The following is a 17,130-nucleotide window of genomic DNA, read 5'->3' on the forward strand; positions in this document are numbered from 1 at the left end:
TAAATGATCTAATTTGATTGTAAATGATCTAATTTGATTGTAAATAATCAAATTTCGTTGACAAAGAATTTGTAAACGGATTTGGGTCTGACATTTTACACATTCTATACCGGAGTGTGCTGGGACCCTGTTTACGCTGGAGTGATAAGATGGACAGATGGACTAAAAATTAAATGTTACATATTTGCAATAGCTAGATAACCAAATAGCAATATTTGTGCTAGTAAAATTTTGTTTCAGCAATGTAGTAGTACCTATACCAATTGCTTGTCTTGCAGCAGATAAAATCCGTTTATCGCCCGCACTATGCAATCGATCTCTTCTTTTATTTTTGTTATGTAATATTGTTTATCTTGTTACATAATAGCAAAATATATTTAGATGTTAGGTAAATGCAAAATATATACTTCATAACAATTGGTCTATATAGAATTATGATGAAAAGATGGCTTCTTGTATGCGCAAATACGTTTTGAAAGAGAGAACTCAACGTTTACTTTTTCTTATGGAGACTTTTACCTTTGTTATTTATATAATTTTAAACGAGTAAAGAAAAACTAGTGTCATTGTTTTGTTCTCTGTTTCATCCTTAGTATACTGCTTTTTGAATCATGTAAATATTGTTTCCCGTTTGGTTTTTATGATTATTTTCCCAAACCCTAGTAAAACTGTGAAATTCGGCCGGTTATTCTCGCATAGGCACCTCTTTTTCGTCCGGCACTAAAAGGGTTAATTGTCGCCTGCGATGTTTCACAGATACTATTGATAAACTAATTTCGTTACTTTGTTATGTTTTAAAATATCTTTCAGCATTGAATATTCAATAGCGCAAGTCTTGAAGATTGCAAGAGTGACAATGTTTAGTTTAACATAATGCTACTATTGATTCTATTCTACCAAACTAAATGGTCTACAATTTAAATTAATTACGAGTCAAGTAACTAATTAATCTCTTAACAGCTGAAGATGGGGAATTTCAGCAAAGGCTACCAAATACAACTGATATAGTTTGGTTTCGTAAACATTGAGAGGGATATTTTCGTCGCCCTATCCCCACTATTCTCGCAAGATACATACGCCTAGATATATCCACGCCCACATCCAGCCTGTAAAAGAAATTTAAGTAGCATATGAATTACAAAAACGGTATTTAATGAGCATTTTGATGGATTTTATGACTTACTTATGTACATGTCGTTAACTTATTTTTATCAGTGAAATTATAAATATTATCAGAGTATACTGTGTTCGAATATACTCAATCGCACGAGCTGTAGACTAATTAGATATCAATAGTAATACTATTACCGATAATAATTAAGCTTTCATTTCAGAGTAACAGTTTCGTAAGTGTGCATATCATATACCTCGCCGACGAAATGCTAACGATGCAGTAACTTTTACGATAATTTTAATGTTTTCTATCAAAATGTTTTGACAAGACTTTTTATCAAGCTCGGGAACGATATAGTAAATAAGTCTTAACAGTCTGAAGGACGGTTGCCAAGAGAAAGAGAAAGCAACGATAGGAGCGAAAAGAAGTTGAGACAATGGAAAATCGGGTGAATGGACGCCTCGAGGAAAATATAGCAATACGGATGCCTCATTTCAGGCGACAAGTTCGCCAACTAGTTACAACTTTTTTTCATTGAGTAACGTAGATAGCGTTCGCTACAGAATGGCTCTTTTACTCCTCGTCGTATTTGCCAACGACTTCGCGAACTGCTGACTCGAGTTTACCAACGAATACTGTTCCTATTTACATCTTAGCAACAATTGCTTGCATAAAATAAAAAAATATATATTTGAAAAATATATTTCAATCATGCCTTTCTGAAATCAGAACAATTTTCCGAGTGCGAAATGTTAAAAGTGATAAAAAAAAAAAAAGAAATACTCGGCGTGCGAATGCTCGTGAATAGCTGAATACACACATCCGAGATTGTTCTTCATGAAGATCATTAAACAAGATTTCATTCCGTTAGTTATCACTGGTCGCGGCGATAGGAGAGGTTGCGCGTGGATTTACACGCGGCTTTGTTCGTGAAAAACCGCGGTCGACGCGGTGAAAACTTTTTCGTTCTCGTCTAACGTACGGCTCGCTCGGTGAAATGCTTTCCCCCCCCCCCCCTTGCCTTTAATTTCACGTGCCTGTGGCCGCCGAAAAACTTCTCCCTTCTCCGCGTGTCAGTTTAAATTCCGTCGCCCGTCAGCCGCGGACACTCAAAGTATTCCGAGGGAACTGCAAAACGGTTTTCATCGATGTGCCTCGACGGAAAAACGTTTTTTCCGCTTAAATATAGCACGGCCTTCAAATTCTTTATGGTTTCAATCATTCTTTAATAAAATATATATATAATAGGAATCTAAATCGTAGTAATTTTTTAATAGAAATTTGAATTAATTGATTTCAGATATAAACATAATTGATTGTTTAGGTATACTCCTAGATTGAACAAACGATTTTCTGCTTGCACGAAAATAATTAATGAAGATAATAAAGATAAGGAAATAAAGTTTACTTCTGATATATCAATTACAAACTAATGCTTTGGACAAGTTAGAATTAGAAAATTAGTTATTCTGCGTTAATGCTCGAGCCTCTTAGGTGTCTAGTAATTGGGAATACATACACCTAAACTACATTCCGATGTTCATTGCTCGTACGTTGAACTTCGTCCCCGACACGCTCATCTAATTACCACGGATTTATCCGTATTAGAGCTTCGCCAACTAATTTCCGGCACGAGCAGCTTGATGCACTTCTGATGTTTTAATGTACACCTCCCGACTGGCTGATCTATACACCGGCGACTAACAAGTTTATGTAATCACGGATATACTGATCTTTTAATTATTCTTGTTTTTCTTGCTAATTGAGTTCGGAGATCGAGCTCGTCGATTTCAGTTCGGAATACTTCCTCGCACGTAATTGCATTTCATTTGGTGATTCAATCAATGATATCAACAGTGTTCGGTGAAATATAGCTGAACCCGTAAAACTGATTCTCCCTCGGAAGCCCAATAGTTTTCGATTAACGTGGAAAATGAATTAGAGATCATTTTGGTCAATTGTTTAGAAATCCTTATTTGTTGTTTGGTTGAAAACCATGAAACGGACGTTTTTGTTTAGTCTGTGTTCAGCTGCGACGCCCGTTTCATAGTTTTCAACCTAATACTTTCGTAAAAATATCTACAATAACTACGTAAAATTTATCCAGAATTTTGGTAAAAAACTGGATAGTTTCTTCTTTGTTCTCACGTGACGAATGTAATATAGACTACCTAATTTTATCACCGATATCACTAAAAGAAATTCATTAACAGTGACAGAGAAATATTTAATATGCGAAAATGTAATAGAATTGTAGCATAATTTAGTGTTGTATCATGCTACTGTCAAAGACACAGTCGCGTAAAAGCGTGCCCACCCATTCTGTGTTATTCCTGAAGAAACCCTTGAGGTTAGGCAATAGAGCCTACCTTCAGTTTAATTTACTACCCTTGCGCAAATCTTTCAGAGAGGAATATTTTGTCATCAGAACTTTTCTGTTCAAAAGTTGATCTTTTTGCAACAGAGTGTACCAAAGTGACTAAAAGGATTATACAAATGATAAAATTGTGTATCTTTCAATAATCTACGTGAACCAATTTGAAATCTCTTTTATGACCAAAGATAAATTAAAAATATAAAACGTTCCTGATCATTTTTCCATTCTTGGGACGTTAATCTACGCGAGACCAATTATAAAGCTATGCATTAACAAAACTGACCGATATTTTTATTTCATTTCCATCGCAAAAGATCTCCTGGATGCCAATAGTTTAACCTCTATACAATGTTCATGGAATTTGTCTAACTACTTATGATTTAATAATACCATTTTAAATACGTGTAGATACTATGAATATCTAAAATTCTCTTACAATAAAATTATCTCAGTACGCGGAATAACAATTTTTATTATTATTTAAAAGTCACCGGTTGAGTCTCAAAAATTAAATTCACTTCTATGTGATGTAATAATTGTATAATTATTTTATTACCCTACCGCAAGTTGAATATCGAAACTGAAGGTATTAAATAATCTATTAAAGCTTGCATATTTCTTATACATTGAGAACATTTCCATTGAAATTCGTACAAGTCCTTAATGGTGCCACAAGCGGTACACCTACCCTAGTTTTCATTTCATAGAAGTACATACACAGTAACCTCATCGTAAACGATAGAAAGTGCCGTAAAGCCCAGTTCTCGTAATCCCAGTGAGTGAGAGAATCCCTTTAATGGAGTCACGGGATTAGGTTCGACAGGAATCGTAATATTTCGTCGCGCAGTTTAACAACCCTGAGGTATTCTTCGTTGGCGCGGCTGTCCATAAAGACCACGTCCAGGACAGTTTCCTTTTACCATGTACCAAAAACGGCCGAGGGAACGGCCCCTCTGATGTACCGCGAACGACTGCGAGCCGTTTCAACGTCTTCATCCTTTCTGCTTCCCCTTTCCCGTCTTTTCGTCGCCCCGCTTTACCTGTCCGCGGCCGCTTCAATTTTCTCGAGAGACTATCTATATAGTAGCGAGGGACGACCGGCGAAGATATTCCTTAAGCACGTCGTCTACCTTGTGCTCTAGTGCTTCTTTCCCCTGCATCAGCGAGAAAAAGAACTTCTGAGGAAATTGTCAAGGCGCGCCAACGTTGAGCGACCGGTATTTCCGAAAATTCTCGCGGCTCTCTGACGCGTTACGCCCGCAGACTTTTTTTTAACGTGATTTCGTCTCCGGCGCGAGTACAATGTCCCAGGTGGGCCCAATTGTGCGCAAAGATGTTCGATACTCTCAGTCTAGAAATGCACCTTCATCGATAATTATAGCCAGAATTAATCTAATTACGTTAATCTCAATTGAGATAATATTAAAAATGTATTTAGCAGCACGTCGTCATTACATGCGAATTATAATATAATTTCGAAAAAAGTAAATTTTTTTTAACAATTGTGTAAACTGGAAACTATTATGTAACTGGTTTTATTACGATGGGAACCGTAGTGTTTAATCGGACTAGTTTCTAAACAAATTTTTCTAAATCCGAGATATAGTATGTGCTGGATGTTTGTAATTAAGGAAAATGACTATTTTTTATCGTGGAACATATTTCCATCGACATGTTATTTATTTGATTTGTTCGTAGAAAAATCTGTTCGTAAAAAGGAAATTTCTATTTTCGTTAAGTAAATTTACTATGAAACATCATGGAAACTGGATTCTCTCGAATTACATAACTAGACGTGATTGCGCATGGAATCATCCGCTTCCGTGATAATGGCTAGATGAAATGGTAGAACGTATCCGCTTATGATGCAGTTTAAATATTAGCACAATCTGTAGAGCGAATCACATGAATGGAAACATCTAAACCTCGCGTAATTATAAATTATAAAAAAAAAAAAACAAACGATGACATTGTTTTATGAACGTAATTAGAATTACCGCAATAGAAGGAGTTTGAACTGAATCTATTATAATATATTTCCGTAAACTTCAAATCAATTCATAAAGATTAATCTATGCAGATTAATCGTTCTTTAAAATAACAAATCGAAGCGTTCAATTGCGATATACAATAATTCAGCGCGCATCGTTATTTATAATTCGCAACGTGGGAATTAGCATCGGTCGGTAGACCAGGTGGTGCGAACGAAATTCTGATATGCTCGTTCTATATGTCGACACCTGCAGTGTAAAATTCCAAAATTAATTAGTCTGCAGAGATAATTAAACTGTAACGGTAACGATGCCTAGTAATTGCGTTCCCTGTTCTCGGAATAAGAAAAAAAGCGAGCCTGAATGATAAGTTTAAGTAATTACCGCTGACCAGATAGGGGGATGAAAAGTCCGAGTGATTATCGTGTGACCGATGCATACGCGCGAGTACATGCAAAATAGCCGGCGTACAATGCCGTGGATGCATGTAATTGAGGGTTCGGCGATAGATTGCGACAGGAGTAAACTATGGACGCGGTAGCAACCGTGTCTACTCAGTTAATAGCTCCACATTGCCTGCGCTGTATACTTGCAGTGTAAATAATTGCTTCGCTTGCATCTCCTACCCGCTATGTATTTATACAGATATTTTCTTAGGCGAAGTGCCGTACGATCACCAATGACAGTCGATGAACAATCAAAATTATTCTTTCTCAGGTATGGAGCAAGGTAATCATCCTCTTCTCATAGATTTCCTAATTCAAGGCTTTGCAGCAGCTTCGTAGACCTTTTATGATCATTTTGTAACAACGATCGAACAGTAATAAAATTGGATTCATTTTAAAGCCTGAAGCCTCTGCTACTAAGAAATCTGACCATTCCGTTTCGTAACTATATCTATAATAGATTTGTAGATTGAAGCTACTCCTTTATTTTTCTATTACAAAAGAATTTATTAGAATTTAGTATTTCCTGCAAATTAGATTAGTATACTTTTAAACGCATTTAAAATATATTTAAAATACATTCTAATATTTTACATGTCGATTTCACTCGACGACATCCGTTATGAAGAGATTAAGAATTCTAAAACTAGAAAACTAAAAAATTAGATTTCTGACGGATTGTAGAAGCTCGAAAAAGACACGAAATACAATGAAGAGTCATCTGCGCGGGAATCTAATAAAAGCTGATGGACGTGGACAATACAGTGGTCTGATAATGATGTCAGTGGCATAGGCAAAATTGAGACTAGGAGAACTGTTTGCCATGAAATTGGACTATGAAGATTGTTGCCAGTGTACTTCCTGCAGCATCGCGGTTGATTACCATCCCTTTGCATCGTGCATCAAGAGCGCTCATACTGTTTACAATTTTTGGGCTATCGACACGTGATAGTCTGATTAAATGACGTCGCACGATATCGAAATGTTTGTTGCAACAACGATACGAGCTACTATATGCAACCTGTGAAACGCAATGATCGATACCGTAGTTACTAAAATGTGTAATATGCAACATGGTCACGAAACGAGATGCCCTTCCACTTACTACCGTTTGATATGTGCAATTTTAAGTTGTCCAGTGAATTCAGTAATATATGATACAAAGTAATGCAGAACAAATTTTCTTCAGAAATATTCTCTTGGATCTGAATAAACCATGAATAATGATAATGTTGAATTAAAATTATAAAAAGTGTCTGTTGACCACCTCGACATAGATGAAGTTTTAAGCGGCGACTTTCAACAGTTCGATAATAATAACGTTAAATTAAAATTAAAAACTTAATCCTTTTGATAAAAGTAATATCAAATTAAAATATTCGAAGGTATTTTTCAACTCGTTTGGTAAATTTAATGTCAAGTACAAATAATTAATGTTTAACGCGTTCCGTGCCGAGCTGTATTTAGTCGACTTTTCATTCTGGTCAATCGTCGCTTTAAAAATCGATATATTATTTTTATTTATTAAATATTGTCGATATGACTATGAAGTACACTTATTATGGATCCATTCTTTTGGTGGAAATTAATTCTTCGATTCTAAACTTGCTATAAAATATTTTTTTAACGGGTTAAATAGACATTTAAGCGTGTACCACCAGTGGTACACGTGGCACGGAATGTGTTAATCAAGTAAGGATAATGTTCGATGATCTCGTCGGCAAAGAAGGTGTCACCTTAAAATTTGAGATAACGTATCTTTTGGCCCGTTTGGTGGAAGCAGCGATAACAAAGACGCGCCTTAAGCGGTCATCGAATAGACGATTTACCCTATAAAGCTGGACGCGCGTCGAGCTAGCCGTTGATCTCATTCGAAGGAGGCGCGAAATGCCGGAAATAACATCGGCGCGAGGCGGCGCGGCCTAATTGGGACCCCCGACCCGGGCAATAGATCGCAACAGAATTGGACAATGGAGGGTTGCTGGTGCCGTTAGCGCTGTCTCTTCGAGTGGCCAACCCGAGGTTAATAGCGTTGCAGCGGCGTGGCCGTGGAACGTTCGCAACCGGTGCATTGCTTTATCGGGCATAGTCCTGGTACAATTTCGCGGAGGATATCTCGCATTAAGGCCGGTTCGGCCGACTATATTACAGCATAATGGCGGGCCATACGTGTTGCCACGTGCTCGCTTCATCGCGCATCGCGTTGTTACGTGAGCTACGGCAAATTGACGGACTGCGCGTGAGTTTGTTGCCGGTCGCCTTCTCCAGATGACTTGCTAACTTGTAACGTCGCCTGTTTCAACCGCCCTAAATCCTCGATGAATGGTCTCCCGGCGTCTGCACTCCGTAGTCCCGTTACCTATTTACTACTTGCGTCAACTAAACGTTGCCTTCGATTTTAGACGAGTCGCGATCATTCCGAGTATTGTCAGAGTTATTATCATCACATTATTACTACCAGTATTATACTGTTATTACTATACTACTATTATTATCACATATCATTATTATTTTTATCAGATTAATTATCACACTTTAATGTGTTATAAACGGAGAGTCGAAACAATAGTTACATTTGTACCATTATTAAGAATAAAATCAGTAGCAAAATCGTTTTTATTGCCCAAGTTGATGCCACTAGTTGCAAAATGTAAAAGAAATTGTTAGAATACCATGTAGTTAAACAATTTTAATATTTTAGTGACACATAATAATTATGATAACTGAACCAGATTTTCGTTGCTGATAGTTGCTGCGAATTCTATTTCAATCGCATCTATATTAATTTTGAAGAGAATTCGGAACGATTATTAGTGATAGAAATTTATTTTTGTTATTCGTAAGCGTCATAAAAAAAAGCTAAAACAACGTTCTTGTTCCTCTAAGGAACGAAATAATAAAAGGAAGCATAACAGTTAAACAATTTAATCGCTACCATTAACGATTATTGAACTTTACCAACATAAAGTAAACCTCTCAAATTGCCAATGAAATTACAAAAAGCTCTAAAATCATTGAAGTGAACATGTAGCACAAATACGAGACATAAGTTGCAGTTGTTAGGTCGCTTCCAAAATTTGCAGACATTTTCGCAGCGAGCGTCACACGATCGGAGGATGCGAAACTAGAAAAATAGAATATCGAAAAATAAGGGCCACCAAATTGTCGATGGAAAATGTTGGAATGTAACGTTTTAGGGTTGATGGCTCATTTGCATCATTGTCAAGATTTTCCGCTTTAAGATCGTTATTATAACAATGAACTTGGGGGATTTACTTTAAACTGGATACTAGAGGCAACCGAAGAATCTCATTTTCCATGTAAGCGAAACTGGGTGGCTGAACCATGACCCGCTTTCCAATTAAGTTTTCAAGCAATTACATTTTCTGTTCCGTTCGCCGCCGGCGGACTCTGCTTAATCACGGATTTCATTGGCCGCGACGAGTTACCTTTGCAAAGCGGCTTGTTCCAGCTCGTTTAAGGTAAGCTCTAACTCCTTATCGTGAATTAGCCTAACTCGCCCCGCCAGGAAATTATGTTGATATATAACGTTGGTCGGAGCAGCGACCAGGATGTTGTGCCGACAGTCCTTGCTTAGGATTTAATTAGGCTAACTTCTGTTGGCTGGTTCCGGGAAACAACGCGCCCTTACCACGTTATTTCGAAAGCCTAATTTTTTCAGAGACTTTTATTTCTCGTTGGTTATATAAAAAACACAATTTTCGTTCTAATCGTACCTGATTTAACTATTTTATTCGTTTCCTTTGCTCGGCGGTCTAACACACGCAACAAACAATAATCTTTTGACAGCATTGGATCCGCAGGTAAACGGTGAAGCGTTAAAAATATCGAAGATCGTAATGCAGCACGCCAGAAATGCGGCATTTGAAAATCTATAGCTCCTGCATTTTTACGAATTCTACGGAAATACTTTGTAATTGGATTTATAGAATTTGAATACAAGAAGCTGGGCTTGGATTTTTTGGCGCTTAATGATTATTATTTCTGTCGAAAATAAAGTGTTATTGGAGGGAGGTGCGAGATGGTATTTGTAGACAGTGTAGGAAAGAGATTGTTACTTAGTGGTTCAAAGATTCACGAATCGCGTTTCCACAGACAGCTTGAAAAAACTGATCCAACTTAACTTTATTTTATGTTTCAGGTAAGCCTGTGAAGCAAAATCAGTAACAAGATCAGCTACGAAAGTCGGGTAAGGAAGACATAAGACAATCTGTTCCGCTTGTCCTTTGACCTGATCGATACCGACCCGACCTGTTCGTTCTTTCATATTTCGTTGCTTCTGATAGGAAAATCCTTCAAAGTACTTATCTGAATATTTTTGGGGAACGAGATAACTTCTGAATTCTGCTAACATGAGTTCAACGGTTATTAAAGTTATTTTAAAAATAAGGTTTACTCGATATTGCATGTTTCATTAGAAAATGCATTTCTTTTTAACTATATTTTCTTGAATGAAGGTTTTTTCTTACAAACTGTTACTAAAATCAAATTACAAGATACGTAATTAATTTTATCTTGTTCTCTGTGGTCCACTAATGATTACGATTAAAACGCAATACGTAGGTATGCTTCCTCTAGCTTTAACAATTCGCGACATCAAGCACTATATTTACATTTAAAGCGACGTTATTTGAAGTATTATTTCAACCAACGATGTTCCTGTATTTCATAACTACTGTCAGGCTCGCGGTTACTTCTGAAAAAAAACACGTATTTGAAATATTATTTCGAACGGATCGATATTATTTTGATTATTTGAAACTTCTTATTTTCATTTGAAATATAATTCAGCCAGTTCTCATCCGTCCTTCGAATAATGGAGACTGACTTACCAGCTCGTAGACTGCGAGGATTACCTGGCTGAACTGTTCGCATAAACGAGGTTCTGCCGAATCTGCAGCGCACTCAGCAAGTTCCGCAAAGCAGCAGTGTGAACGCTGTCAAAGCGATCGCGCCAAGTTTTCTGGACGCTGCTGCATATTGAATACCTGGATCGATAGAGTCCGAAATTCCATCGGGCCACGAGTTGGATCTAGCCGGATCCTCGGCCGGATTAATCGTGGATAACTATGGCTTTGGAATCTTAGCCTCGGCACCGTAAAGCTGAGATTGAGCGGGTAGGAGGAAACCGGTGAGATGGCGAGGCGATGGGCGCGGGGGAGGAATTGGCTGCGCTTTATCTGTAGTTCACCGACGTTCGAAAGGAGGCTACGCTGAAAGGGTGAAACGCCACGTGGAGGGGCTGCCGTGAAAGGTGGCAGCTCGGGTGTATTGCTCGGGGTTCGCGAGGCGCAGGAAACGCCGTAGCCGGGGCGTGAAAGCAAACCGGCGACTTAATAACGGTATTTAACGTCGCGCGAACTTTATAAACTTTGCTTAATCCCCGCCGACAAATCCGTCGCTCCCCGTTTTTCCCTCTGCAGATTCTCCGCGGATTTTCCGTGTTCGACTCGTCGCATAGCAACGTCCGCGCGTGGCGATTGATGAACCTTGAGGCGGGGAGAGCGTGAATCGTTCAGGCGGACCACGAGAACTTATGCAAATATGACGATTTCCCTTGTTATTTCAAAAGACCTGAGGAAATAGGATTCGAACTGGTCACGTGGACAATTTTTATACCCCATAGTGGACCGTAATCGGAGTCCGAATCTATTGAAAGAATTTTTCCTGTCAAAGAAGTCGGTGAAGCGATTTTAACCGTTTGGCCTATAACCACGAGTCTGACTCGTGGTGAAAAATTTGTGCCATAAACGAAAGCCACGAGTCAAACTCGTGGTAAACAATTTTTTTTGGTACACATTTTGCGCCAGTTCAGGTACGCGGCTGAACAGATGAATGGCACGGCGCGCGACCGATTCTCTTGTTTACTATAGCTCGCGCAATTGGCAGATATCGTGTAGGCCAAGGGGTTAAATACATTTTTGAGTACTTGTATTCGCTTGCCTCAGTAATTAAATGACCTCAAAAACAACCCCCCTTTTAACGACTTTTCATTTTTGGGACACCATGTATGCATGTATATTGCAAGACAAACTAAATGTTTCTCTAGGATGCGTTAACTGATACGCGTGTGTCCATAAGATATCGTCATCCGCAGTGCTAAATTACTATGTATCGCAAAGACTAATGGGGCAATTGATCGTCGAATGATTGACTTAGTAAGCGGTCGCTTTTGAGGATTCAGTGTGGCAACGATGCGCCTCGGTGGACACTACGTGAATTGAATCAGCGCAGTAATCTCGATCAAATGTGATCGGCGTCTGCAGTCGCATGGTCGGATACTACCACCACAGTCGTGTTACACAGTCGATGTATACCGATCCTTTCTGATTGTCCCAATATCCAGGTAGCTAATGCAAAGCGAGTTCTGTCCTTAATGATCGTCTTGTGAATGGGTTTGCCTTACGCCGGAGAATATTAAGATTATCTTTGCTCTGGGGAGCGCCAGAGAAAATATTCTGCCCTGTGGCAAGCCATAGAGCTCGGATATGTATTTAATATGTTAATTATAATTCCTCAAAGACCCGAGATATTTCAAGGGAAATGCTTTCATCTGCGCGCGTGCGTATAAATGAAATTTAAGTGCAGAAAACGCAATGAGATTGAATCAAGTACAACGTTCACTTCAGTGTTAATAATATCGTGCATGTAATATTTAAGAGTAATATTTAACTCTCAAGGGCATAACTTTTTCTTTAAATTAGAACGCTTTAATACCACCACGAAAATTAAACTTTTGTACATCATGCGCGCATCTTTTAATTTCATGTTTATTATACGTAGCATTGCATTTCTATAACTGTATACATTTAAAAATTCAAGCGAGATAGATTCAGTAATTAACTCTATTTTATACAAGATATCCATAATTAACTTTATATAAATGGGTTCAAGATAAAAGCCGCACGAACCTTACTTTGAATAAATTCTTAAAAATAAATTCGAACACTTTTTAAATAAAGAATGTTACGGAACTATATTGATTCCTGATGTTTACTATAATGAGACTCGTATAATCGGTATAAAATCAGCACGCGTTCAGATTGTGTTAGACCTCGTTGGAACTAGTCTAAAACAAGTCATTGACCGAACAATAACCTATTGCGAACATGCCGTAGTAAACGACCGACAAGGACGGCTAATGAATCAGATAAAGAGCCGGTCAAGTTAATTGCATGTCCGACGAGCACCTTATCGGGAATAATTGCAGGACTAATCAAGAATTAACGTCGATAGCTCGGCGCCTACTGCGGAGGCAGATAATTGCCCTACTTCGGATTGCATAGTGCAGACCAGGAACGAAAATGAAAACTTAACTTTAGAGTACGATTAGTTATCTGACATTACTTAACCGCGGTATTTTTCATTTCCAAGTAATGTTTATGATATTAACGAAAAATGGATGCCGAGGTAAGTAAGCCGGGGCATTTATTTTTTTAAATCTTGAATTATTTATAAAACTGCAATAAACGATAAAAAAATTGCTTTTATACAATGAAATAAAAAATATAATGATATTACACGTATAATCCACAATCGTTCAAGAAAGAACATAAAATCTTACGTAGAATGTTTGCAAGTTTGTGGAATAGCACGTTCGTGACATAGGAAGATGAAAGCCGCGTAATCTCGGATCACAAATGAATTTCAATCTGCGGGTGTCAGGTACAGAACACTGCCATAGGACATCATCGACATCTTGTCTCTCATATCCGTATAAGCAACTAGGTACATCTACCACACAGATTTTAATCATTATGAATATTAACACCATGTCACCAGCGTACATAGTGACATTCATTATACATATGTATCGTATCAAATACATCGTATCCTCTTACAAAATATGATGAAAATTTCGTCAAATAGAAGATAGATATTCCCCAAATTTCATACTACGTGTTACGATTTTAAATGGCGTCATTCATGAATTGATTTCGATGTTCTTCACGCGAGATAAAAAATCGTGATCGTCCCGCATGTACGACACTGATAGCAAACGTGTTAATCGCATGTTGGAACAGTATTTTAGCATAATACGTATAATGTAATGATTTAGAGTTACATATTTGCAATGTTTCTTTCACTGTCTGTAACTTCCGGCCCGGGGCCTGTTGTACGCAGCGGGTGCAGCACGGCTTCGAGCAACAGAAGTGGCTTCCTGGCCTAGAAATCGTACGCGTGCGACACTTCGCGACGCGGAAATACAATTATCCGATAATGTGTCGCGCGACGAAACGACCCCGAGCTCGGCGGCGTCGTCGTCGTCGTCGTCATTGGGTTCGCGAAGACGTATTGTTCGAGCTTATGATCGGAATTTAGGTCAGTGAATCGCGTGCGGCTCTCCGCTGCGGTTCCCGCAACCAATCAACTCCAATCCAGTTCCCGTTCCAGTTCCCGCTCCCGTTCGCATTCGCGTGGACTTGATTTCTTAACTCTGGCGACGATCTTCGCGGGCACGCTTAACCGGCAGTTCCCGTCGTGCAGCTCTAATCCCGTGACGGCGATCTACGGATTCGAGCCGCGGCAAGGAGGAAAATTCGAGCGAGACCGTTCGCGATACAGAGCTGGCACGCGATCAAACGATATCCATCCCCGCCCCGGCTCGGCTTAACTTATTTTCTGTGTTACCGGTGTATTGTCCACGCCGACGGACTTTCTTCGGCTGCCCGGCTGCGGAAATGGCCGCGAGTAATCGAGACTTCCACCGCGTGAATGTGGAAGCGGCGGAACGGGATTAGGTTTTAACGCGGCGTCGTTTAATTCGACCGTTTGCGTTCGGCCCGATTAACTTCCCTCCTCGCGTTCCCGGTTTTGTTCGCGTTCCAACCTTTCTGGAAATCGCTTCGCGATCTAGAACAAGCAGGGCACGCCCATCGCCCGCGATCGCGATCATTCAAGGGTTCTGCTGCGAGTGTACCGCGGTCTTTTGACGGTGATGTGTTTCAGAGAACACGTCGGAGATAGGTGAACCTATTCTGTCCCTGGTGTCACCATTTTCATGTTTCATAGTATATTATGAAATGTAAGGACAGACCAAAAATACAAAAGAGCCAGTCTGTCCAGCACATATGGTACATACATGTTTTCTTTTATTTTCAGGAAAATATTTAGGAAACGAAATTGTCTGCCTCTTATTATAATTGATTTCTTATAGTAGAGTCAATTTGGCACAAGAGGGACGCATTACGAATAAAGTGTAAAAGTGTTGGGTACTTCGTGCTGTAAAGTAGTCAACGTTGCTGTTCCATTAGGGAGTGCATGAGAAAATTGCTCTGTTTAAGCTACGATTGCAGCAGACTTTTTGTTAGCAGCTACGTATGCAACATAAGTGCTGTTACCTGTGACACGTTGTACAGAAGCATATCTAAGACCAGAGGTCTAGCCTTTATCGCCGTCTATAAAAAAAGAACCTATGGAATCAATCATTTAAAGCAGAGTCCGCTCGTGAGCCAACCGTAGTTCTAAAAGAGGGCAGCTTTTCTTTTCAACGCGACATTACCGTGCAACGCCCGCAGCAGTCCATCGGTGTTCAAAGTGACCCGGTCGTAAATTATCGTCTCTCGACCTAGAGGCTAGGAACTAGCATCGAGTCTAGCTTCCCCGCATTGCCGCAGAACTATAGAACTCTGGATGGATGAATATCGCAGGTCACGATATAAATGTTTCGCGAGATCGCCGTTGAATTCTAGGTGGGCGAATGAGTGCAACACGTTTCACCCTTTGATTACGAAAAGCATATATGTATACAAAGTCCACCAATGTGTACGAAAGGCGTAAATATATATACCATTCACATTTTGTGCACACCTTCGCCGTTGCACCAATTTATCGTTGCTTTAAACGCGTTAAATGATTCACAGCGACTGACTTGTCCATTTCACTTTATTATTATCAAGGGTTCTGCCCGAGAGTGCGACGTTAACAATCGAAGAACGAGAATTTATTAGGAAGTAACGCAGAGCATGGTTCGAACGATCTGTATGGATACTTGATACCGATTGGTAGGCATACATATGTTTTTCGAGAACGACGTATATGCCTAGCTAGATGATGAGATAGAAGTGACACAGATCCTACAGTAAGAGATCAATAAGCAACGTCCAGCATACTGAATGACGACTAGTCATTTTCGGCGATCTGATTCGCTAATGGGTTGGTCCATTGGTATACGACAGGCGGCTGACATTGATGCGTCGGTTTAGGCTGACATCAAACATCGCGATAAACACCGTACGCAGGGTGACTGGAATCGAACCGAAGCGTCGCCGAATTAGAGACGTCTGATTCCGTTGCACCAGATCCCCGAAGCCCCACAAAATTACAAAGCAGGTTACAAAGCAATTCCCCTATGATCCTCTTAATGCAGTCAGGAGTGGCAAGTTCGGTGGACCGGGACAAAGCTATCAGAATCCCGCCAATCCTGCGGATGCATTCGAACAGTACGGTTCCAGGTTGGGAATTTGGGTCGCTCGGGAGGAAAATCCATACGCGGACCTCCGAGGAGAAAAATCGGCTATTGGTAGCTGCGGAGAGGAATGGGGGAGTCTAATGAATTTGCATTCTGGCTACGGCTCCCTTTAATTTCGCGTGTCGCGACCGGGGAGACGACCGGCGACCGGCGACCGGCCTGGCGACGTGTCTCGGTCCTCTGACTCGTAATTTTCAGGCAATATTTGCGGAATACGGCGCCGAGCGTGCCACGACCCCACTGCGAAAGTGGGTTAGGTTAGGGCAATTGTGACGTCACTCTGCGGCAACCTAGTTACGTCCTCTACCCCTTGTGCCACGACCCGGCATCACCGCGGATACTTATAGACAACACTGCAGTAAACTGGCGAGCTGTCCTGTCGGCGATCATCCTTTTTCGTCGAGTCAGGACCCGGCAGCAGACCTCGGCTTAATGGGATCGTCATCTTCTTACCGAGCCAATCGCTTAGCGTAGATATTTTGCTTCGGTATTTTATTTGTATTCCAGATACTACACTCAGGATTACTCGGAGCAGTTCGTGTTCCATTTCATACATGTTCATGTTTTTTACGGCTGTTCACAAGTTTGAAAAGCGTGCATCTATTTTATCCAGATACCATGGACAATTTTCTCATAAATAATCATTATTTATATTCTTTCATCTTTACGTTTTATTTCGTCTTGGACTTCGAATATTTTCAACATCTTAA

General features: G+C 39.8%; 1 protein-coding gene across 3 annotated transcripts in view; it reads left to right on the forward strand.

Annotated features, from left to right (window-relative positions):
• The window catches only part of Fas1 (fasciclin 1 Fas1 domain-containing), a 350,940-nt gene that overhangs the window by 138,726 nt on the left and 195,084 nt on the right, over positions 1 to 17,130 (forward strand). The gene's annotated exons all lie outside the window — the stretch shown is intronic.

Source organism: Augochlora pura, chromosome 1 (assembly GCF_028453695.1).
Source record: "Augochlora pura isolate Apur16 chromosome 1, APUR_v2.2.1, whole genome shotgun sequence".
Classification (NCBI taxonomy): domain Eukaryota; kingdom Metazoa; phylum Arthropoda; class Insecta; order Hymenoptera; family Halictidae; genus Augochlora; species Augochlora pura.